Source organism: Mobula birostris, chromosome 3 (assembly GCF_030028105.1).
Source record: "Mobula birostris isolate sMobBir1 chromosome 3, sMobBir1.hap1, whole genome shotgun sequence".
NCBI lineage: Eukaryota > Metazoa > Chordata > Chondrichthyes > Myliobatiformes > Myliobatidae > Mobula > Mobula birostris.
Window position 1 is genome coordinate 48,779,553 of NC_092372.1, and position 18,682 is coordinate 48,798,234.

General features: G+C 39.5%; 1 protein-coding gene across 2 annotated transcripts in view; it reads left to right on the forward strand.

Moving 5' to 3' along the window:
• The first annotated feature begins 882 nt into the window (after window positions 1–882).
• Window positions 883–18,682, forward strand: part of LOC140195023 (E3 ubiquitin-protein ligase RNF180-like) — a 176,411-nt gene continuing 158,611 nt past the window's right edge. For both annotated transcript variants that reach the window (XM_072252595.1, XM_072252596.1), the window contains exon 1: window positions 883–1,035. The gene's annotated coding sequence lies outside the window, so the exon portion shown is untranslated. The remainder of the gene's footprint in view (window positions 1,036–18,682) is intronic.

The following is an 18,682-nucleotide window of genomic DNA, read 5'->3' on the forward strand; positions in this document are numbered from 1 at the left end:
TTTGGATTGTGATCAGTAAATAAACTGAATGTCAGAGGTTTCAAGACAAAAAGAAAAATTTAGCCCAATATTTTTATATGCAGTCAATGTCTCATACATATTCTGCACTGAAAAGTTATTAAAAAAATCACAAAACAATGGTCACCTTTAAGTTCAAAGTAAATTTATTATCCAAGTACAAGAATGTCACCATATACAACCCTGAGATTCATTTTCTTGTGGGCATACTCAGTAAATCCTAGAACCATAATAGAATCAAGGAAAGACTACACCCAACAGGACGGACAAACAACCAGAGTGCAAATGGCAACAAACTGCAAGTACAAAGAAAATAATAAATATTAAGAACAAGAGACCTTGAAAGTGAGTGGAAAAAGCTCAATGGGGCAAGTGAAGTTGAATGAAGTTATCCCCACTGGTTTGAGCCTGATGGTTGAGGGGCAATAACCGTTCCTGAACTTAGTAGTGTAAAGCCTGAGGCTTCTATACCGTCTTTCCGATGGCAGCAGCGAGAAGAGAACATGACCAAGGACGGTGGGTGCCCCTGAGACGGATATAGTTTATTGCAACAGGAAACTTTTGAGGAATTATTCGAAGCAAAAGATGAGCATATGTTTGTGAAAAAGAATGATAAGTTAAGAAATGCTTGAGCAGAGATGCAGTAAACGTATGTCAGCATTTGTACTAAAAATATTTGTGATGCAAGAACTTTTGTATTAATCGCAGTTCTCCAAAAAGCAAAAAAGAAATGATTTCACAGTACTGAAATTTAAAAAAAAAATCTCTTCCTAGGTTCCAATGCAATCCGAAGGTTTTTTAAAAAAAATTAAATTCACATTATTTTAGTGGGTGGAAATGCCAAAAATATGGTAAGAACGAGAGCTCACATTCAGGGATGCTTGCTCAGTGAAGGAGAGGAGAGAAGGAAGTAGAGGTGAAAAAGCTGAAAGGGAAGGAAAGTGAAAACAGCGAAAGGAAGCCGGAGTCGAAGGCGAGGGGAACGCGGGCTCGGGAAACAGGAACCGGAGCTGGACGGTGAGAGGTGCCGGGGTTCGGGAAACGGGAGTCGGAGCGGACGGCGAAAGCTGTCGGGCCTCGGGAAAGGGATGCGGACTACGAGGGGTGACGGGGATCGGCGAATCGGAGCGGGTGCCGGGCGACGAATGGAGCCCGGGCTCGGGGCCGCAGACTGTTGATAAGAGGACGGGCCCGAATGTGGGGAGCGGCTCTGAGCACGGGGATTCCGGGCCCAGTGCGCTGCCAGGTTTCGGAAGCACCACTGTTGCTGACAAGCGAGGGTGTGAGAAGAGCACTGTCACCCTGTGTGTGTATACCCTCTGCCAAAAACCTGACGGAAGGTGAACGCTGTACACCTGTTCTATTACTGTCCTTTCTTCCGGAGGAACATAATTACAGTTCCTTGACCTACTTTTGGTCAGCTGTCTTGATAACCCATGATATGATTTACATTTTGCTAGAGAGCGATGCTCTGGAGTAATTTCATATTTCTTGTAATAGCGTGGTTCAAACGCAGCAAGATGTCATGGTTCCCCACTTACCCATGGATTGACAGACATCCCACCCTGCAGAAACTAATTTCAGGGAGGTAGCATCAGCCCCCACGCCCCCTGGACGACCTCCAAGGGTGTATGTATACAGGACATTTGATTATGAAAGAAAACAACAATCTATTCGATCACATATTGATACTATTTATATATATATATATATATATATATTACACACACACACACACACACACACACACACACACACACACGTATTTCTTGTTGAGTATTTTGTTGGCAGTCTCGATGCTAATATTTAAATGCTAATGCAAATAGCTTTCTTATTTCTTTTGCAAACTTTCCTTGTATTGTGATGTGGCTGGCTTGGCAGATTTGAACATTTTGCCGGAAGTCTCAACCTCATAGTCTGTGCCAATGAATTTGTTAATTTTGCAAGACATCAGATTCACAAAATTCACAATTGTATATATTATCATGGAGTCTTTTTTTATTCTATTACAACTTTAAGCAAGTCTACAGGGAGTTTGGCTTCATCACATAGGACATCAATGGAGTAGCTCCTTAGCAGCTAGCCAGCTACTTTAAATAATGTTAGCTATGCTAATGAACGAATGACATCTGTTAAACTCACCTCAACATGTCTTTTACAGTCATTTAACCCACCATGGGCAATAGAAAAGTCACTGTTGCAAGCAGTGCAGCGAGCAACACTGTCATTATTTTGACCCCCTATTAGGCAGGGGTACACTTTAGTGTAGTCTGGGGTGAAGTACATTTTGTATTTTTTTTTTGGAACACTCTGCCATGGTGCTGCAGGACACTAAACTGAACTGATGGACAATGAAAGAGAGAGGTCGACTGTAAAGCCCGCCCACTGAGAAAACTGATTGGTGTCTCTTTGTGCTAAGTAGACCTATCAGGATTCCCCCTCTTCCACCCTCCCCCGAAAAAATTGATTTCCGGGATATTGTATATAATTTGTGGGCGTCAGGGTTCTGCTATTGATGTGCAGGAGACTCCCGGAACTTCCGGGAGAGGTGGGATGTCTGGATTAATATGTAATAAGTTGCTTCTACTTAACATAAGAACATATGACATAGGAGTAGAATCAGGCCATTCAGCTTATCATGTCTGCTCTACTATTCCATCATGGCTGACTAATTATCCATCTCAACTCTATTCTCCTGCTGTCTCCCTGTAATCTTTGATGCCCTGACTAATCAAGAACCTATCAACCTCCACTTTAAATATACTCAATGATTTCACCCCCAGAGTTGGAATGCAATGAATTCCACAGATTCACTACTCTGCCTAAAGAAATTACTCCTCAACTCTGTTCTAAATGGATGACCCTCTATTCTGAGGTTGTGCCCTCCTGTGGTAGACTCCCCAACAACAGGAAACATCATCTCCACATTCACTATAATTCAATATACAACAGGTTTCAATGAGATCACTCCTCATTCTATTAAACGCCAGTGAGTAAAAGTCCAGAGCAATCAAATACTCATATGTTAGCCCTTTCATTCCTGGGATCATTTTTATGTACTTCCTCTGGACCCTCTCTATTGCAAGCATATCTTTCCTGAGATAAGGGGTCTAAAACTGTTCACAATACTTCAATTACAGTCTGACCAATGCCTTATAAAGCCTCAGCATTACATCCTTGATTATATATTATAGTTCTCTCGAAATGAATGCTAACATTGCATATACCTTCCTTACCACCAACTTAACCTGTAAGTTAACCTTGACCTCTAATTTTTGAATTTTCTCACGGTTTAGAAAATAGTCTACATTTTTATACCTTGTACCAAAGTGCATGACTATACACACTATTCCATCTGTCACTTCTTTGCCCATTCTCCTAATCTGTCTAAGTCCTTCTGCAGGCTCCCTCATTCCTCAACACTTCTAGCCCCTCCACCTACCTTTGTATCATCTGCAAAGTAGACCAAAAAGTCATCAATTCTGTCATCCAAATTATTAACACAATAATGTGAGGAAAAAGTGGTCCCAACACCAGCCCCTGCAGAATACCAATAGTTGCTGACAGCCAATTTGAAAAGGCCCATTTTAACATCATTCCTGCCAAACAGCCAATCTTCTATCCATGCTAGTATTTTTCCTGCAATACCATGGGCTCTTATATTGTTTAGTGGTCTCATGTATGGCACCTTGTCGAAGGCCTTATGGAAATCCAAGTAACTAACATCCACTGACTCTCCTTTGTCTATCCTGCTTGTTATTTCATCAAAGAATTTCAACAGATTTGTCAGGAAAGATTTCCCCTCAAGGAAACCATGCTAATTTTGGCTTATTTTATCATGCGCCTTCAAGTACCTTGAAGCCTCATCCTGAATAATGGACTTCAACATCTTTCCAACCACTGAAGTCAAGCTATTATATGCCCTCTCCTTTCCTTTTATTTTGCTTTTAACTTCCCTTGTCAGCCACAGATGTGCCATCCTCCTGTTAGAATACTACTTCTTTGGGATGGGTTTATCTTGCACCTTTTGAATTGCCCCCAGAAATGCCAGCCATTGCTGTTCTGCCATCATCGCTGCTTGTATCCCCTTCCAATCAACATTGGTCATCTGCTTTCTCATACCTCTAATTCCCTTTACTCTACTATAATATTGATACATCAGGAGAGAGCTTCTCCCCCTCAAACTGCAAGGTGAATTCTATCATATTATGATCACTGACTTCTAAGTGTTCTTTTAACTTAAGCTTACTAATCAAATCTGGTTCATTTCACAACACCCAGTCTAGAGTTGCCTTTTCCCCAGTGGCCTCAACCACAAACTGCTCTAAAAAGCCACCTGATAGGCATTCTACAAACTCCCTGTCTTGTGATCCAGCACCAACCTGATTTTCTCAAACTACCTGCATATTGAAATCCCCCATGACCATCATAACATTGCCCTTTTTTCATGCCTTTTCTATCTCCTGTTGTAATTTGTACCCCATACTGTTCTTAGGCCTGTGTATAACACCTATCAAGGTCTTTTTTACCCTTGCTGTTTCTTAACTACCCGCAAGGATTCTACATTTTCCGATCCTGTGAAACCACTTTCTAAGGATTTGATTTCATTTCTTAATCAACAAAGCTACCCCACTCCCTGCCTATCTGTCTATCCTTTTGATACAATGTGTATCCTTAAATGTTAAACTTTGAACTATGATCTTTTTACACCCTCAACTCAGCGATGCTGACATTGTTAAACCTGCCAATATCTAACTGTGTTCCAAGATCATCTGACTTATTCTGTATACTGTGTGCATTTAGATATAACACCTTCAGTCCTGTTCTCATCACCGTTTTCAATTTTGTCTAATATTACACTTCAACTTATCCCACTGACTGCAATTTTGCCCTATCATCTGCCTGACCTTCCTCACAGTCTCACTACACACTACGTCTACTTGTATACGACTGCCTCATCCTCAGCCCTATCACTCTGGTTCTTATCCCCCAGCCAAATTAGTTTAAATCATCCCCAATATCTTTAGCAAACCTGTCTGCAAGGTTATTCATTTCCCTTGAATTCAGTGTAACTTTTCCTTCGAGTTCGGTGTAACCTTTTCTTTTTAAGGTCATACTGTGATCCCAATGATCTTGAAATCTGAAACCCTGCCTCCTACACCAATTCCTCAGCTGCACGTATATCTGCCTATTCTTATGCTCACTGGCACTTGGCCCACAGGCAGCAATTTAGAGGTTACTATCCCTGAGGTCTACTTTTCAGCTTTCTACCCAACTCCTTATATTCTCTCTTCAGAACCTCATCACTTTTCCTAACTATGTCATTAGTACCACTATAACATGATTTTCAGCTGTTCATCCTCCTCCTTTAGAATGTTATGGACCCAAACTGAGACATTTGTGACCCTGGCACCTAAGAGGCAACATACCAGCTGGGTGTGTCTCACGTGTACAGAATCTCCTGTGTGCTCCTGTAACTATCACTACTGCACTCCACTTCTCCCTCCTTCCTTTCTGAACCACTGAGCCAGACTCAGAGTATATCAGAAATAAAAATGTAAAAGCTGTAACTCTGAGTTAAAACAGAATCTGCTGGTAGTACTCAGCCGGTTGGGCAGCATCTTTGAGTTATTCAGTATGGAAACAGGTCCTTTGGCCCAACTCATCCATGCTGACCAAGTTGTCTATCTAAGATGGTTCCTAGGTATGTGCTTTGTGCTGTGTGTGACTGTTGTTACTGTGTTTTGCACCTTGACCCCAGAGTTTTGTTGCTTCATTTGGCTGTATTCATGAGTAGTCATGTGTGGTTGAATGACAATTAAATTTGAATTTAATTGAATTTGATAGTGTTTGCCAGCGTACATCCACATTTGGTGAGAAACCAATTTATCCTTTCAGGTTGGTAACTTTTTATCATAACTGGGGAAAATTTTGAAATTAAGCATGTGTTAATCTGCAGAAAAGTGGGAATTAGGAGAGCAGAGGATGGATACAAGTAATAATAGATAGTGCCTATTGGTATCCATTGAGGAAATGTGTCCAAGTTGATCTGCAAGAGGAGTAACATGAGGGGGGCACAGCTTTGATTTTCTCAGTGGGTGACAATTTTACAGGGCACCTGCATTCAGTCTTCAGGAGTGATCCTGAGCTACTGGCCATTCCTAGTCAGGTAATGGTCAGGTTCTGTTTCTAATTTTGTCCATGTCAGAAAATACACAAAAATCACTCAATATGATATCAAATGGCATCAAAAACACAAAAGACTAATCAGAAAGAACATTGCTTAAAGTGGAGAGAGAGAAAAAGAGAGGCAGGAACTAGTTCTGCCATTTATCTAGGATGGTGTGAATGAATGGATGTACACATATCAGATTTTTGAATTTGATAATATAGGATCTTGTTCAGATATAGGCTTTTCCATATGCTGGGCATTTTAATCCAAGGACAGCCTGTATCTCAGTGCCAAAACTGTCTCTGTCTGCAGCATCCTGCTCTGCTATGATGAGGCCCAATGCAAGCTTGAGGAATAACACCGCATATTCTATGGACATGGAGTCTGATTGGGCTAGAAAACTTTCTCCATCGTAGAGGCATTTGAGGGTAACCAGTAAAATGTTTATCTGAGGAAAAATCCAATAGGCCCGTGCAGTTCATTTACTGACAATGTTTAAAACAGAGATGAATAATTGAATCAAACAAGATGGTGTTAGTGTAGAAAACTGGCAGCGAGGCAGGAAATCAGCTATGATCACACTTAATTGCAGAGCAACCACAAGGGGCCCTCTGGCTAAGTTTCCTTTTCTTAATTTAATCTCTCCTTGACATATACCTTAAAGCCTAAATTCTACTAAAAGCAATTTTTGCCTGCCACAGTTGCTGTGGAATCTAAGCTGAAATGATTGCAATTTGCCTTTTAAGAGAAGCATAAATTAGATATTTGCTTACTAGCCTATCATTTCAACCCCCCCTCTTTCTGAGAAATGACCAGTGCATTGAGACAGAGTTGTACAACAAAGAAAAAAGGCAGCCCTTGGATCTATCGTGTCCATATACCGAAATCCCGCTTGCCCTGATTAGGTCCATATCCATCTATACCTTGCTGCTTCAAGTGTCTGTCTAAATGCAGTGATGGTATCTAATTCCGTCTGCCCTAAGTTTCCAATCTCTCCTGTTCTGTGTGAAAATTTAGAAAAAAATTTCCTCTAAAATCCCCTGTAAAACGATTTTCTTTTCCCTTAAACATTACAATTTTGTTACCCCTACCATAACACTGTTTCATTTGGCTGTATTCATGGGTAGTTGAATGACAATGAAAATTAAATTTGAATTTGCAAAAGAATTCTGATCCTCTGTCTGATCTGTGCCTCTTACATTGCTATATATCTCCATCAGGTCACTCTCCAGCCTCTCTCATTTCAGGGAAAAGAAATCAACATACCCAATCTTCATCTATAGTTAAATTCCTCTGATCCAGGCAAATCCTGGTGAATCTCCTCTCCCCTGCACTCTCTCTAGCAAAACCATATCCCTTCCACACTAAATTTACTTTGCACACAATACTCCAAGCGCAGTTCAACATGTTTCATGTAAAGTGGTGTCACAGGTAGATAGGGTCATAAAGAAAACTTTAGGCACATTGGCCTTCATAAATATTGAGTGGAGGAGATGGGATGTTATGTTGAAATTGTATAAGACATTAGCGGGGACTTCCGGTAGAGCTCATGGAGTGAAGTCGTGTTCTTGACTCGCTCCATTACCTCTGAGTTTTTCTTCTTATGATCAGCTATATTTTAACTAACCATTAAGGCATCGACTTTTACAATACTTTGAAACAAATTGGCCTCTTTGATAATCGGGTGCTTTTAGGTCTGCTATGTCTAAGAATGGAATAATGGGAAAGACGGCAAACCTCCGGTTAGACCGATTAAGGTACCGATTTTCCTCCGACTGAACCACCGGTGACTTTGAAAGCTATATCAGATCTAATTCAAAGGGAAATTTCAACCTCTATTACGGAGCTGATTCGTGCGGAAATTTCAATTAATTTTCAGAAAATTGCCGATTCAATCGATAAAATACAAACATCTATCACGGAACATCAGTCGGCTATATCTAATCTTCAAAAGTCCACGCAACAAGATGAACTCAAGATGGGGAAAATTGAAGAAACAATTACTATAATGAAGAAAAAACTTGACTTTCTGACCTTTAAAAACTCTGACTTAGAATCCAGAATGCGACGGCAGAATCTTCGAATGATTGGTGTGTGTGAAGCTGTTGAATCTGACAACCCTATGAAGTTTTTTCTCAACTTTTAAAAGATGCATTTCCTACTGTATTTCCTGACCAAGCACTGTTATTGGATCGTGTTCAGAGTTCCATCATACTCGTCTAAGTCAGATAAACCTCGACATGTCATCTTACGTTTTCATTACTTTCAAGACAAGGAGAAACTGTTTCAATTCGTTCGATCTAAAGGTTACATTGATTTTTTGGATCTTCATTTTCAGTTCGTGGAGGATTTCAGCAAACCAATTCGGGATCAACGGGTTTGTTACAGATCTGTGATGTCGGAACTCTACAAGATGGATTTAAAACCAGCGCTGCTTTACCCAGCACGTCTAAGGATTCGTACGTTGGATGGAGCCCTCCGTTTTTTTGAATCTCCATCGGATGCCCAGAGTTATCTGGATCAATTTTCACCTTCAACATCTTAATCGTAATCTTTAACTATCTCCGTTTGATCGGAGGTTGTGAATCTGTCGGTCTTAATTTTTTTTGCCTTATATGGGCAGAAAAGTTTATTTTTGATTGATTAATATGGTTGCTAAACTTTCTATCTGCGTCATTCCTTTCTGGGTGGTTATTTCCTCCGTCATTCTACGTATTTCCTTTGAGGCCTTAAATTTTGTAGTTTTTAAATCTTTTTTTGGTAGGTTTTCATAACTAGTTTATGTTAATAATTTCATTTCTTTTTTTGTATATTCATAGGGTCTGGGGTTTGTTGTGGTTTTTATATTTTCTGGCTTTTTCTGTTGTGTTTGTTTTAATTGATTTACTTTCTTTACTCTTTTACTGTTTTATAACTAGCTGATCTTTTTTATATTTACACTTTTTTTTAGGGAGCGTCTATCGGAAGTCATGGGGGTAGTTTTAGTGCTTCTTTCCGGCTGGTCTGTTTTAGATTTAGCCTTGGGGTCATGGGGTGGGGGGTGGTGGGAGGGGCTTCACGTTTTAGATTTTTTTCTTCTTGGGCTATTTACACTATTGAAGTATTGGTTGCGTTCTCCTCCCAGTTATCTCTTGTTTGTTCTGTTCCCTTTCCGGGTTCGTGGGTTGAGCCTATCGTCAATCCTCCTTTTTGCGGGTTGACTTTAGAGTTTATGGAGTCTATTATTAATTTTGTCTCCTGGAATACTAATGGTCTAAACCATCCTATTAAAAGGAAAAAAGTTTTTAGTGTTCCGGAGACTTAAAGCACAAATTCTATTTTTACAAGAGACCCATGTGCGGAGAGGGGACTTTTTTTTAAATTCTGGAAGGAACAACAGTTTCATTTGAGCTCTAACGCTAAGATTCGAGGCGTCTCTATTTTTATAGACTCCTCAGTTACTTTTATACAACATGATATTATCTCTGATCCAAATAGAAACATAGAGAATAGGTGCAGGAGTAGGCCATTCGGCCATTCGGCCCTTCGAGCCTGCACTGCCATTTATTATGATCATGGCTGATCATCCAACTCAGAACCCCGCCCCAGCCTTCCCTCCATACCCCCTAACCCCCATAGCCACAAGGGCCATATCTAACTCCCTCTTAAATATAGCCAATGAACTGGCCTCAACTGTTTCCTGTGGCAGAGAATTCCACAGATTCACCACTCTGTGTGAAGAAGTTTTTCCTAATCTCGGCCCTAAAAGGCTTCCCCTCTATCCTCAAACTGTGACCCCTCGTTCTGGACTTCCCTAACATCGGGAACAATCTTCCTGCATCTAGCCTGTCTAATCCCTTTAGGATCTTGTATGTTTCAATTAGATCCCCCCTCAATCTTCTAAATTCCAACGAGTACAAGCCCAGTTCATCCAGTCTTTCTTCATATGAAAGTCCTGCCATCCCAGGAATCAATCTGGTGAACCTTCTCTGTACTCCATCTATGGCAAGGATGTCTTTCCTCAGATCAGGGGACCAAAACTGCGCACAATACTCCAGGTGCGGTCTCACCAAGGCCTTGTACAACTGCAGTAGTACTTCCCTGCTCCTGCACTCAAATCCTCTCGCTATAAATGCCAGCATACCATTCGCCTTTTTCACCGCCTGCTGTACCTGCATGCCCACTTTCAATGACTGGTGTATAATGACACCCAGGTCTCGTTGCACCTCCCCTTTTCCTAATTGGCCACCATTCAGATAATAATCTGTTTTCCTATTTTTGCCACCAAAGTGGATAACTTCACATTTATCCACATGAAATTGCATCTGCCATGAATTTGCCCACTCACCCAACCTATCCAAGTCACCCTGCATCCTCTTAGCATCCTCCTCACAGCTAACACTGCCACCCAGCTTCGTGTCATCCGCAAACTTGGAGATGCTGCATTTAATTCCCTCATCCAAGTCATTAATATATATTGTAAACAACTGGGGTCCCAGCACTGAGCCTTGCGGTACCCCACTAGTCACCGCCTGCCATTCTGAAAAGGTCCCGTTTATTCCCACTCTTTGCTTCCTGTCTGCTAACCAACTCTCCACCCACACCAATACCTTACCCCCAATACCATGTGCTTTAAGTTTGCACACTAATCTCCTGTGTGGGACCTTGTCAAAAGCCTTCTGAAAATCCAAATATACCACATCCACTGGTTCTCCCCTATCCACTCTACTAGTTACATCCTCAAAAAATTCTGAGATTCGTCAGACATGATTTTCCTTTCACAAATCCATGCTGACTTTGTCTGATGATTTCACTGCTTTCCAAATGTGCTGTTATCACATCCTTGATAACTGACTCCAGCAGTTTCCCCACCACTGACGTTAGGCTAACTGGTCTATAATTCCCCAGTTTCTCTCTCCCTCCTTTTTTTAAAAAGTGGAGTTACATTAGCCACCCTCCAATCCTCAGGAACTAGTCCAGAATCTAACGAGTTTTGAAAAATTATCACTAATGCATCCACTATTTCTTGGGCTACTTCCTTAAGCACCCTGGGATGCAGACCATCTGGCCCTGGGGATTTATCTGCCTTCAATCCCTTCAATTTACCTAACACCACTTCCCTACTAACATGTATTTTGCTCAGTTCCTCCATCTCACTGGACCCTCTGTCCCCTACTATTTCTGGAAGATTATTTATGTCCTCCTTAGTGAAGACAGAACCAAAGTAATTATTCAATTGGTCTGCCATGTCCTTGCTCCCCATAATCAATTCACCTGTTTCTGTCTGCAGGGGACCTACGTTTGTTTTTACCAGTCTTTTCCTTTTTACATATCTATAAAAGCTTTTACAGTCCGTTTTAATGTTGCCTGCCAGTTTTCTCTCAATCTTTTTTCCCCTTCCTAATTAGGCCCTTTGTCCTCCTCTGCTGAACTCTGAATTTCTCCCAGTCCTCAGGTGAGCCACTTTCTCTGGCTAATTTGTATGCTTCTTTGGAATTGATACTATCCCTAATTTCTCTTGTCAGCCACGGGTGCACTACCTTCCTTGATTTATTCTATTGCCAAACTGGGATGAACATTTGTTGCAGTTCATCCATGCAACCTTTAAATGCTTGCCATTGCATATCCACCGTCAATCCTTTAAGTGTCATTTGCCAGTCTATCTTAGATAATTCATGTCTCATACCTTCAAAGTTACTCCTCTTTAAGTTCAGAACCTTTGTTTCTGAATTAACTATGTCACTCTCCATCTTAATGAAGAATTCCACCATATTATGGTCACTCTTACCCAAGGGGCCTCTCACAACAAGATTGCTAATTAACCCTTCCTCATTGCTCAAAACCCAGTCCAGAATAGCCTGCTCTCTAGTCGGTTCCTCGACATGTTGGTTCAAAAAAAACCGTCCCGCATACATTCCAAGAAATCCTCTTCCTCAGCACCTTTACCAATTTGGTTCACCCAATCTACATGTAGATTGAAGTCACCCATTATAACTGCTGTTCCTTTATTGCACACATTTCTAATTTCCTGTTTAATACCATCTCTGACCTCACTACTACTGTTAGGTGGCCTGTACACAACTCCCACCAGCGTCTTCTGCCCCTTAGTGTTACGCAGCTCTACCCATATCGATTCCACATCTTCCCGGCTTATGTCCTTCCTTTCTATTGTGTTAATCTCTTCTTTGACTAGCAACGCCACCCCACCTCCCCTTCCTTCATGTCTATCCCTCCTGAATATTGAATATCCCTGAACGTTGAGCTCCCATCCCTGGTCACCCTGGAGCCATGTCTCTGTGATCCCAACTATATCATAATCATTAATAACAATCTGCACTTTCAATTCATCCACCTTATTACGAATGCTCCTTGCATTGACACACAAAGCCTTCAGGCGCTCTTTTACAACTCTCTTAGCCCTTATACAATTATGCTGAAAAGTGGCCCTTTTTAATGCTTGCCCTGGATTTGTCGGCCTGCCACTCTTACTTGGTAGATTTCTACTGGTTAGTGGTCTAATATTTAATAAAAAGGTAGTTTTGGTTAATGTTTATGCTCCCAATATGGACTGTCTGGAATTTTATAAATCATTATTCAATCAGTTCCCGAATTTGAATGAGTTTTCATTGATCTGGGGCGGAGATCTTAATACCTGTTTATCTCCAGCTTTGGACCGTTTGGCTCCTCTACGGACCTTACCTAATAAATCTGCAACTTTGATTAATTCATTCCTCTCTGATTCTGGGTCGACGGACATTTGGCATTTTTTTTGCATCCTCAGGAAAAATTTTTTTTTTTTCACATGTTCACCATTCCTATTCAAGAATTGATTATTTCTTTATTGACTCTTGTCTTATTTCTTCAGTGATTAAATGTGAATATGACTCTATAACCATTTCGGATCATGCTCCACTTAAGCTTTCTATTAAAATTCAGGCCAATACACAAAATAATAGACAATGGCGTTTTAATTTGCTGTTGCTTCAGGACTCGGACTTTGTTAACTTTATGAATGAACAGATTGATCTTTTTTTTTACAATCAACTATACAGAGGATATTTCTGAACTTTCTTTGGGATACTTTTAAAGCTTATATTCGTGGTCAGATTATCTCGTATTCTGCTGCTTTGAGGAAGAAGCTGAAGCAGGAGGAGTTGGTAATTGTGGACAAGATTAAGGAAATTGATAAGAAATATGTTACAGCTCCCTCTGAGGAGTTATATAAACAAAGAACTGAACTTCAAATGGAACAGTTTATTACTTTCGTCCTTGATTGTAAACCAATTAAAGAAAACAAGTGAATTTTATGTACATAGTGACAAAATTGGCAAACTGTTGGCTAACCAATTGAAGTCTAATTATGCTAAATCTCAAATTAATCAGATTTATAATCAAAATGATCGACTGATACTTGATCATGTGGGGATTAATCAAACCTTCTTTGATTTTTATTCTTCCTTATATCAATCAGTCTTCTTGAGACTCTAAATATATGAATGATTTTTTAGATAACCTAGATTTCCCTGAGATTTCACAGGATATGTCTTCTATGCTAGATACTCCCATTACCACTGATGAGATTAAGTGTTATTTCCTCTATGAACCTGGGGAAAGCTCCTGGCCCTGATGGGTTTACCGCAGAATTTTATAAATGTTTTGCACCTTCATTAATCCCTTGGTTCTGTAGGGTTTTCGAGGCTTCATTAAAACTTGGTAAACTTCCCGAATCTTTCAATAGAGCATCAATCTCTCTAATATTAAAGAAGGATAAAGATCCTGCTCAATGTGCATCTTATAGACCAATATATTTATTAAATGTTGATTCTAAAATTTTTTTCTAAATTATTAGCAAACAGATTAGAAAAAGTACTTCCTTTAATTATTTTGGAAAACTAAACTGGTTTTATTAAAGGTCGTTACTCTTTTTATAACATTCGCACACTGTTAAATATTGTTTATACCCCCTCACACAATGTTCCTGTGTTATCTCTTTAGATGCTGAGAAAGCTTTTGATAGAGTAGAATGGCCTTACTTATTTAAGGTGCTTGAAATGTTTAATTTTAGCTCGAAATTTATATCCTGGATCAAACTGTTATATCATTCTCCTGTGGCCTCGGTCCATACTAACTCTTTAAGCTCACCTTTTTTCCCTCTTTTTTGAGGTATTCGACAAGGTTGTCCTCTTAGTCCTTTATTATTTGATATTGCATTAGAACCTCTTGCAATTGCCATTCGAGAATCTCCAAATATTACTGGGATAACTCAGGGCTTAAAATCCCATAAAATATCACACTATGCTGATGACTGACTTTTATATATTTCTAATCCTCAAAAATCCATCCCTGCTGTTTTAGAGCTATTAGCACAATTTAGTCTTTTTTTTCAGGTTATAAATTAAATCTTAGTAAGAGTGAACTTTTCCCAATTAATAAACAACTTCCCTTATATCATAACTTTCCATTTAAATTGATTAATAATTTTTCATATCTTGGGATTAAAATTACTTGTAAACAAAGATTTATGTAAGATTAATTTTTTACCCTTAATTGACCATATTATTCAACTTTCATCTAAATGGTTTCCATTATATTTAACTTTGGTCGTATTAATGCAGTTAAAATGTTTTTTCTGCCAAAATTTTTATATATTTCAGGCATTACCGATTTTTGTTCCAAAACCATTTTTTGATAAAGTTGACTCAAAAATTTCTTCATTTATTTGGCAAAATAAAAACCCAAGACTGGGTAAAATCCATTTACAGAAAGCTAAGAGATGGAGGTTTAGCATTACCTAACTTTAGATTCTATTATTGGGCAATTAATATTCAGCATATGAAATTTTGGTTACTTGACCAGGATATACTATCCATTCCTAAATGGGTAGCATTGGAATTACAATCTGTTCAGGGCTATACACTTGGCTCTATTTTAGGTTCCTCTCTTCCTTTTGATTTGAAACGCCTTAAACAAGTGTCTAACCCGATAGTTAAATATACCTCACGTATTTGGTTTCAATTCAGAAAATTTTTTGATCTTAACCAATTTGGGCTAGTGATTCCTATTTTAGGTAACATTTTTTCCTCCCTCTTTCACAGATCGTGCTTTTCAAATTTGGAAGACGAAGGGTATTTCACGGTTTTTGGATTTTTTGTTTAGATGGTTCCCTTATGTCTTTTGAACAATTATCTAATAAATATAATTTATCAAGAATACATTTTTTAGATATCTACAAGTTAGAAATTTCCTAAGTACTATACTTCCTTTCCAATGCTTCCTCCTACATATAGATACTATAATTAACCTTAATCCATGTCAGAAAGGTGCATCGGCTATGATTTATAATATTATGAAACTTAGGAAAGCTCCATTTGATAAGATTAGGGTAGATTGGGAACAGGAATTGGGTTCTATCATTTCTGTGGATGACTGGGGGCAGATTTTACGATTAGTCAATACTTCCTCTATCTGTGCTAAACATTCCCTAATTCAATTTAAAGTTGTTCATAGAGCACATATGTCCAAAGATAAATTAGCTCGCTTTTATTCTCATATTAATCCTTTTTGTGATAGATGTCTGGGGCAGATAGCCTCTTTAACTCATATGTTTTGGTCTTGTCCTACTCTGGAAACTTTTTGGAGAGACATTTTTAATATTAAAGGTATTGAATATAGATATCTCTCCTCACCCTATTACTGCTATCTTTGGATTACCTAAAATTTCCAGTAATCTTTCTCCTTCAGCCCATAGAATGATTGCATTTCTTACTTTAATGGCGAAAAGATGTATCTTACAACATTGGAAAGAGCTTAATGCTCCAACTACCTTTTCTTGGTTTTCTCAGACGATATTATGCTTGAATTTGGAGAAAATTAGAAGCAATCTCTGATTCCTCACTTAAATTTGAACAGACCTTGAGATCTTTTATTCAATATTTTCATTTAATGTAATTTTTTTCTCTTTGCTCCATATTTATATTCCCTTTTTTTTAAACTGTTTTTAATGGAGGTCGGGTTTGAGGACATGATTTTAAGTTCTTTAACTCTGCTTGGTTCCAAGTTAGCCCATTGCTTTGCTTTGCTTTTAGTTTAGTTGCACGGTGGGTTTTGGGTTTTTTCCTTTCCTCTATTGATATATAAATATATGTATATTAGTATACTATTATGTTACCTTATGTTTAAATTACATTGTATCATTTTTTATCTGTGTTAATATCTCCTGTAATTTTATTATATTCTAACAGTGTATTAGTGCCTATATGGCTTACCTTTTTGTATACTTATTCAATAAAAAGATTTAAAAAGAAAGACATTAGCGAGGCCTAATCTGGAGTATTGTGTGCAGTTTTGGTCACCTACCTACAGGAAAAATATAAACAATGTTGAATGAGTACAGAGAAAATTTACTGGGATGTTGCTGGGTCTAGAGGACCTGAGTTATAAGGAAAGATTGAATAGATTAGGGCTATATTCCTTAGAATGTAGAAGATTGATAGAAGTATACAAAATTGAGGGGTATAGATAGGGTTAACACAAACAAGCTTCTTCCACTGTTGGGTGGTATTAAAACCAGAGCACATGGGTTGAGGGTGAAAGGTGAAGAGTTTAAAGGGAACATGAGGAGAAACTTCACTCAGAGGGTTGTGAGAGTGTAGAATGAGCTGCCAACACAAGTGATGCAAGTGAGGTTGATTTCAATGTTTAAGAGAGGTTTGGAAAAGTACATGGATGATAGAGGTATGGAGGGCTATGGTCCTGGTGCAGGCTGATGTGAGTAGGCATGGACTAATGGGCCAAAAGGACCTCTTACTGTGCTGTGCTTCTCTACGATTATGATATCCCAACTTTTTTTTTGCACGATCGTTGTTGAACTTGAACTTCTATGTTTAATGCTCCAATCTGTGAATGCAAATGTGCCATATGCGACCTTTACCACCCTATCTATCTACTTTCCACAAACTATAGACTTGAACCTCAATTAAAAGGAAAAAAATTGTTAGGACCAAAATTGGGCCCTTGAAGACAGAAGCGGGTGAATTTATTATGGGGAACAAGGAGATGGCAGACGAGTTGAACAGGTACTTTGTTTGTGTCTTCCCTAGTGAAGGCAGATCCAATCTCCCAGATGTAATAGTGGCCAAAGGAGCTAGGGTAATGGATGAATTGAAGGAAATTTATATTAGGCAGGAAATGGAGTTGGATAGGCTGTTGGGTCTGAAGGCTGATAAGTCCCCGGGACCTGATGGTCTGCATCCCAGGGTACTTAAGGAGGTGGCTTTAGAAATCGTGGACGTATTGGTAATCATTTTCCAATGTTCTATAGATTCAGGATCAGTTCTTGTGGATTGGAGGGTGGCTAATGTCCTCCCTCTCCAAGAAGGGAGGAAGAGAGAAAACAGGGAACTATAGACTGGTTAGCCTGACGTCGGTGGTGGGAAAGATGCTGGAGTCAATTATAAAAGATGAAATTACAACACATCTGGATAGTAGTAATAGGATTGGTCCGAGTCAGCATGGATTTATGAAGGGGAAATTGTGCTTGACTAATCTTCTGGAATTTTTTGAGGATGTAACTATGAAAATGGACAAGGGAGAGCCAGTGGATGTAGTGTACCTGGACTTTCAGAAAGCCTTTGATAAAGTCCCACATAGGAGATTAGTGGGCAAAATTAGGACCCATGGTATTGGGGGCAGAGTACTGACATGGATTGAAAACTGGCCGGCTGACAGAAAACAAAGTAGCGATTAATAGGTCCCTTTTTAGAATGGCAGGCGGTGACCAGTGGGATACTGCAGGGTTCAGTGCTGGGACCGCAGCTGTTTACAATATGTATTAATGATTTAGATGAGGGAATTAAAAGTAACATTAGCAAATTTGCTGATGACACAAAGCTGGGTGGCAGTGTGAAATGTGAGGAGGATGTTATAGAAACAGAAAATAGGTGCAGGAGTAGGCCATTCGGCCCTTTGAGCCTGCACCGCCAGTTATTATGATCATGGCTGATCATCCAACTCAGAACACCACCCCAGCCTTCCCTCCATACCCCCTGACCCCCGTAGCCACAAGGGCCATATCTAACTCCCTCTTAAATATAGCCAATGAACTGGCCTCAACTGTTTCCTGTGGCAGAGAATTCCACAGATTCACCACTCTCTGTGTGAAGAAGTTTTTCCTAATCTCGGTCCTAAAAGGCTTCCCCTCTATCCTCAAACTGTGACCCCTTGTTCTGGACTTCCCCAACATCGGGAACAATCTTCCTGCATCTAGCCTGTCCAATCCCTTTAGGATCTTGTACATTTCAATTAGATCCCCCTTCAATCTTCTAAATTCCAACGAGTACAAGCCCAGTTCATCCATTTTCTTCATATGAAAGTCCTGCCATCCCAGGAATCAATCTGGTGAACCTTCTCTGTACTCCCTCTATGGCAAGGATGTCTTTCCTCAGATTAGGGGACCAAAACTGCACACAATACTCCAGGTGTAGTCTCACCAAGGCCTTGTACAACTGCAGTAGT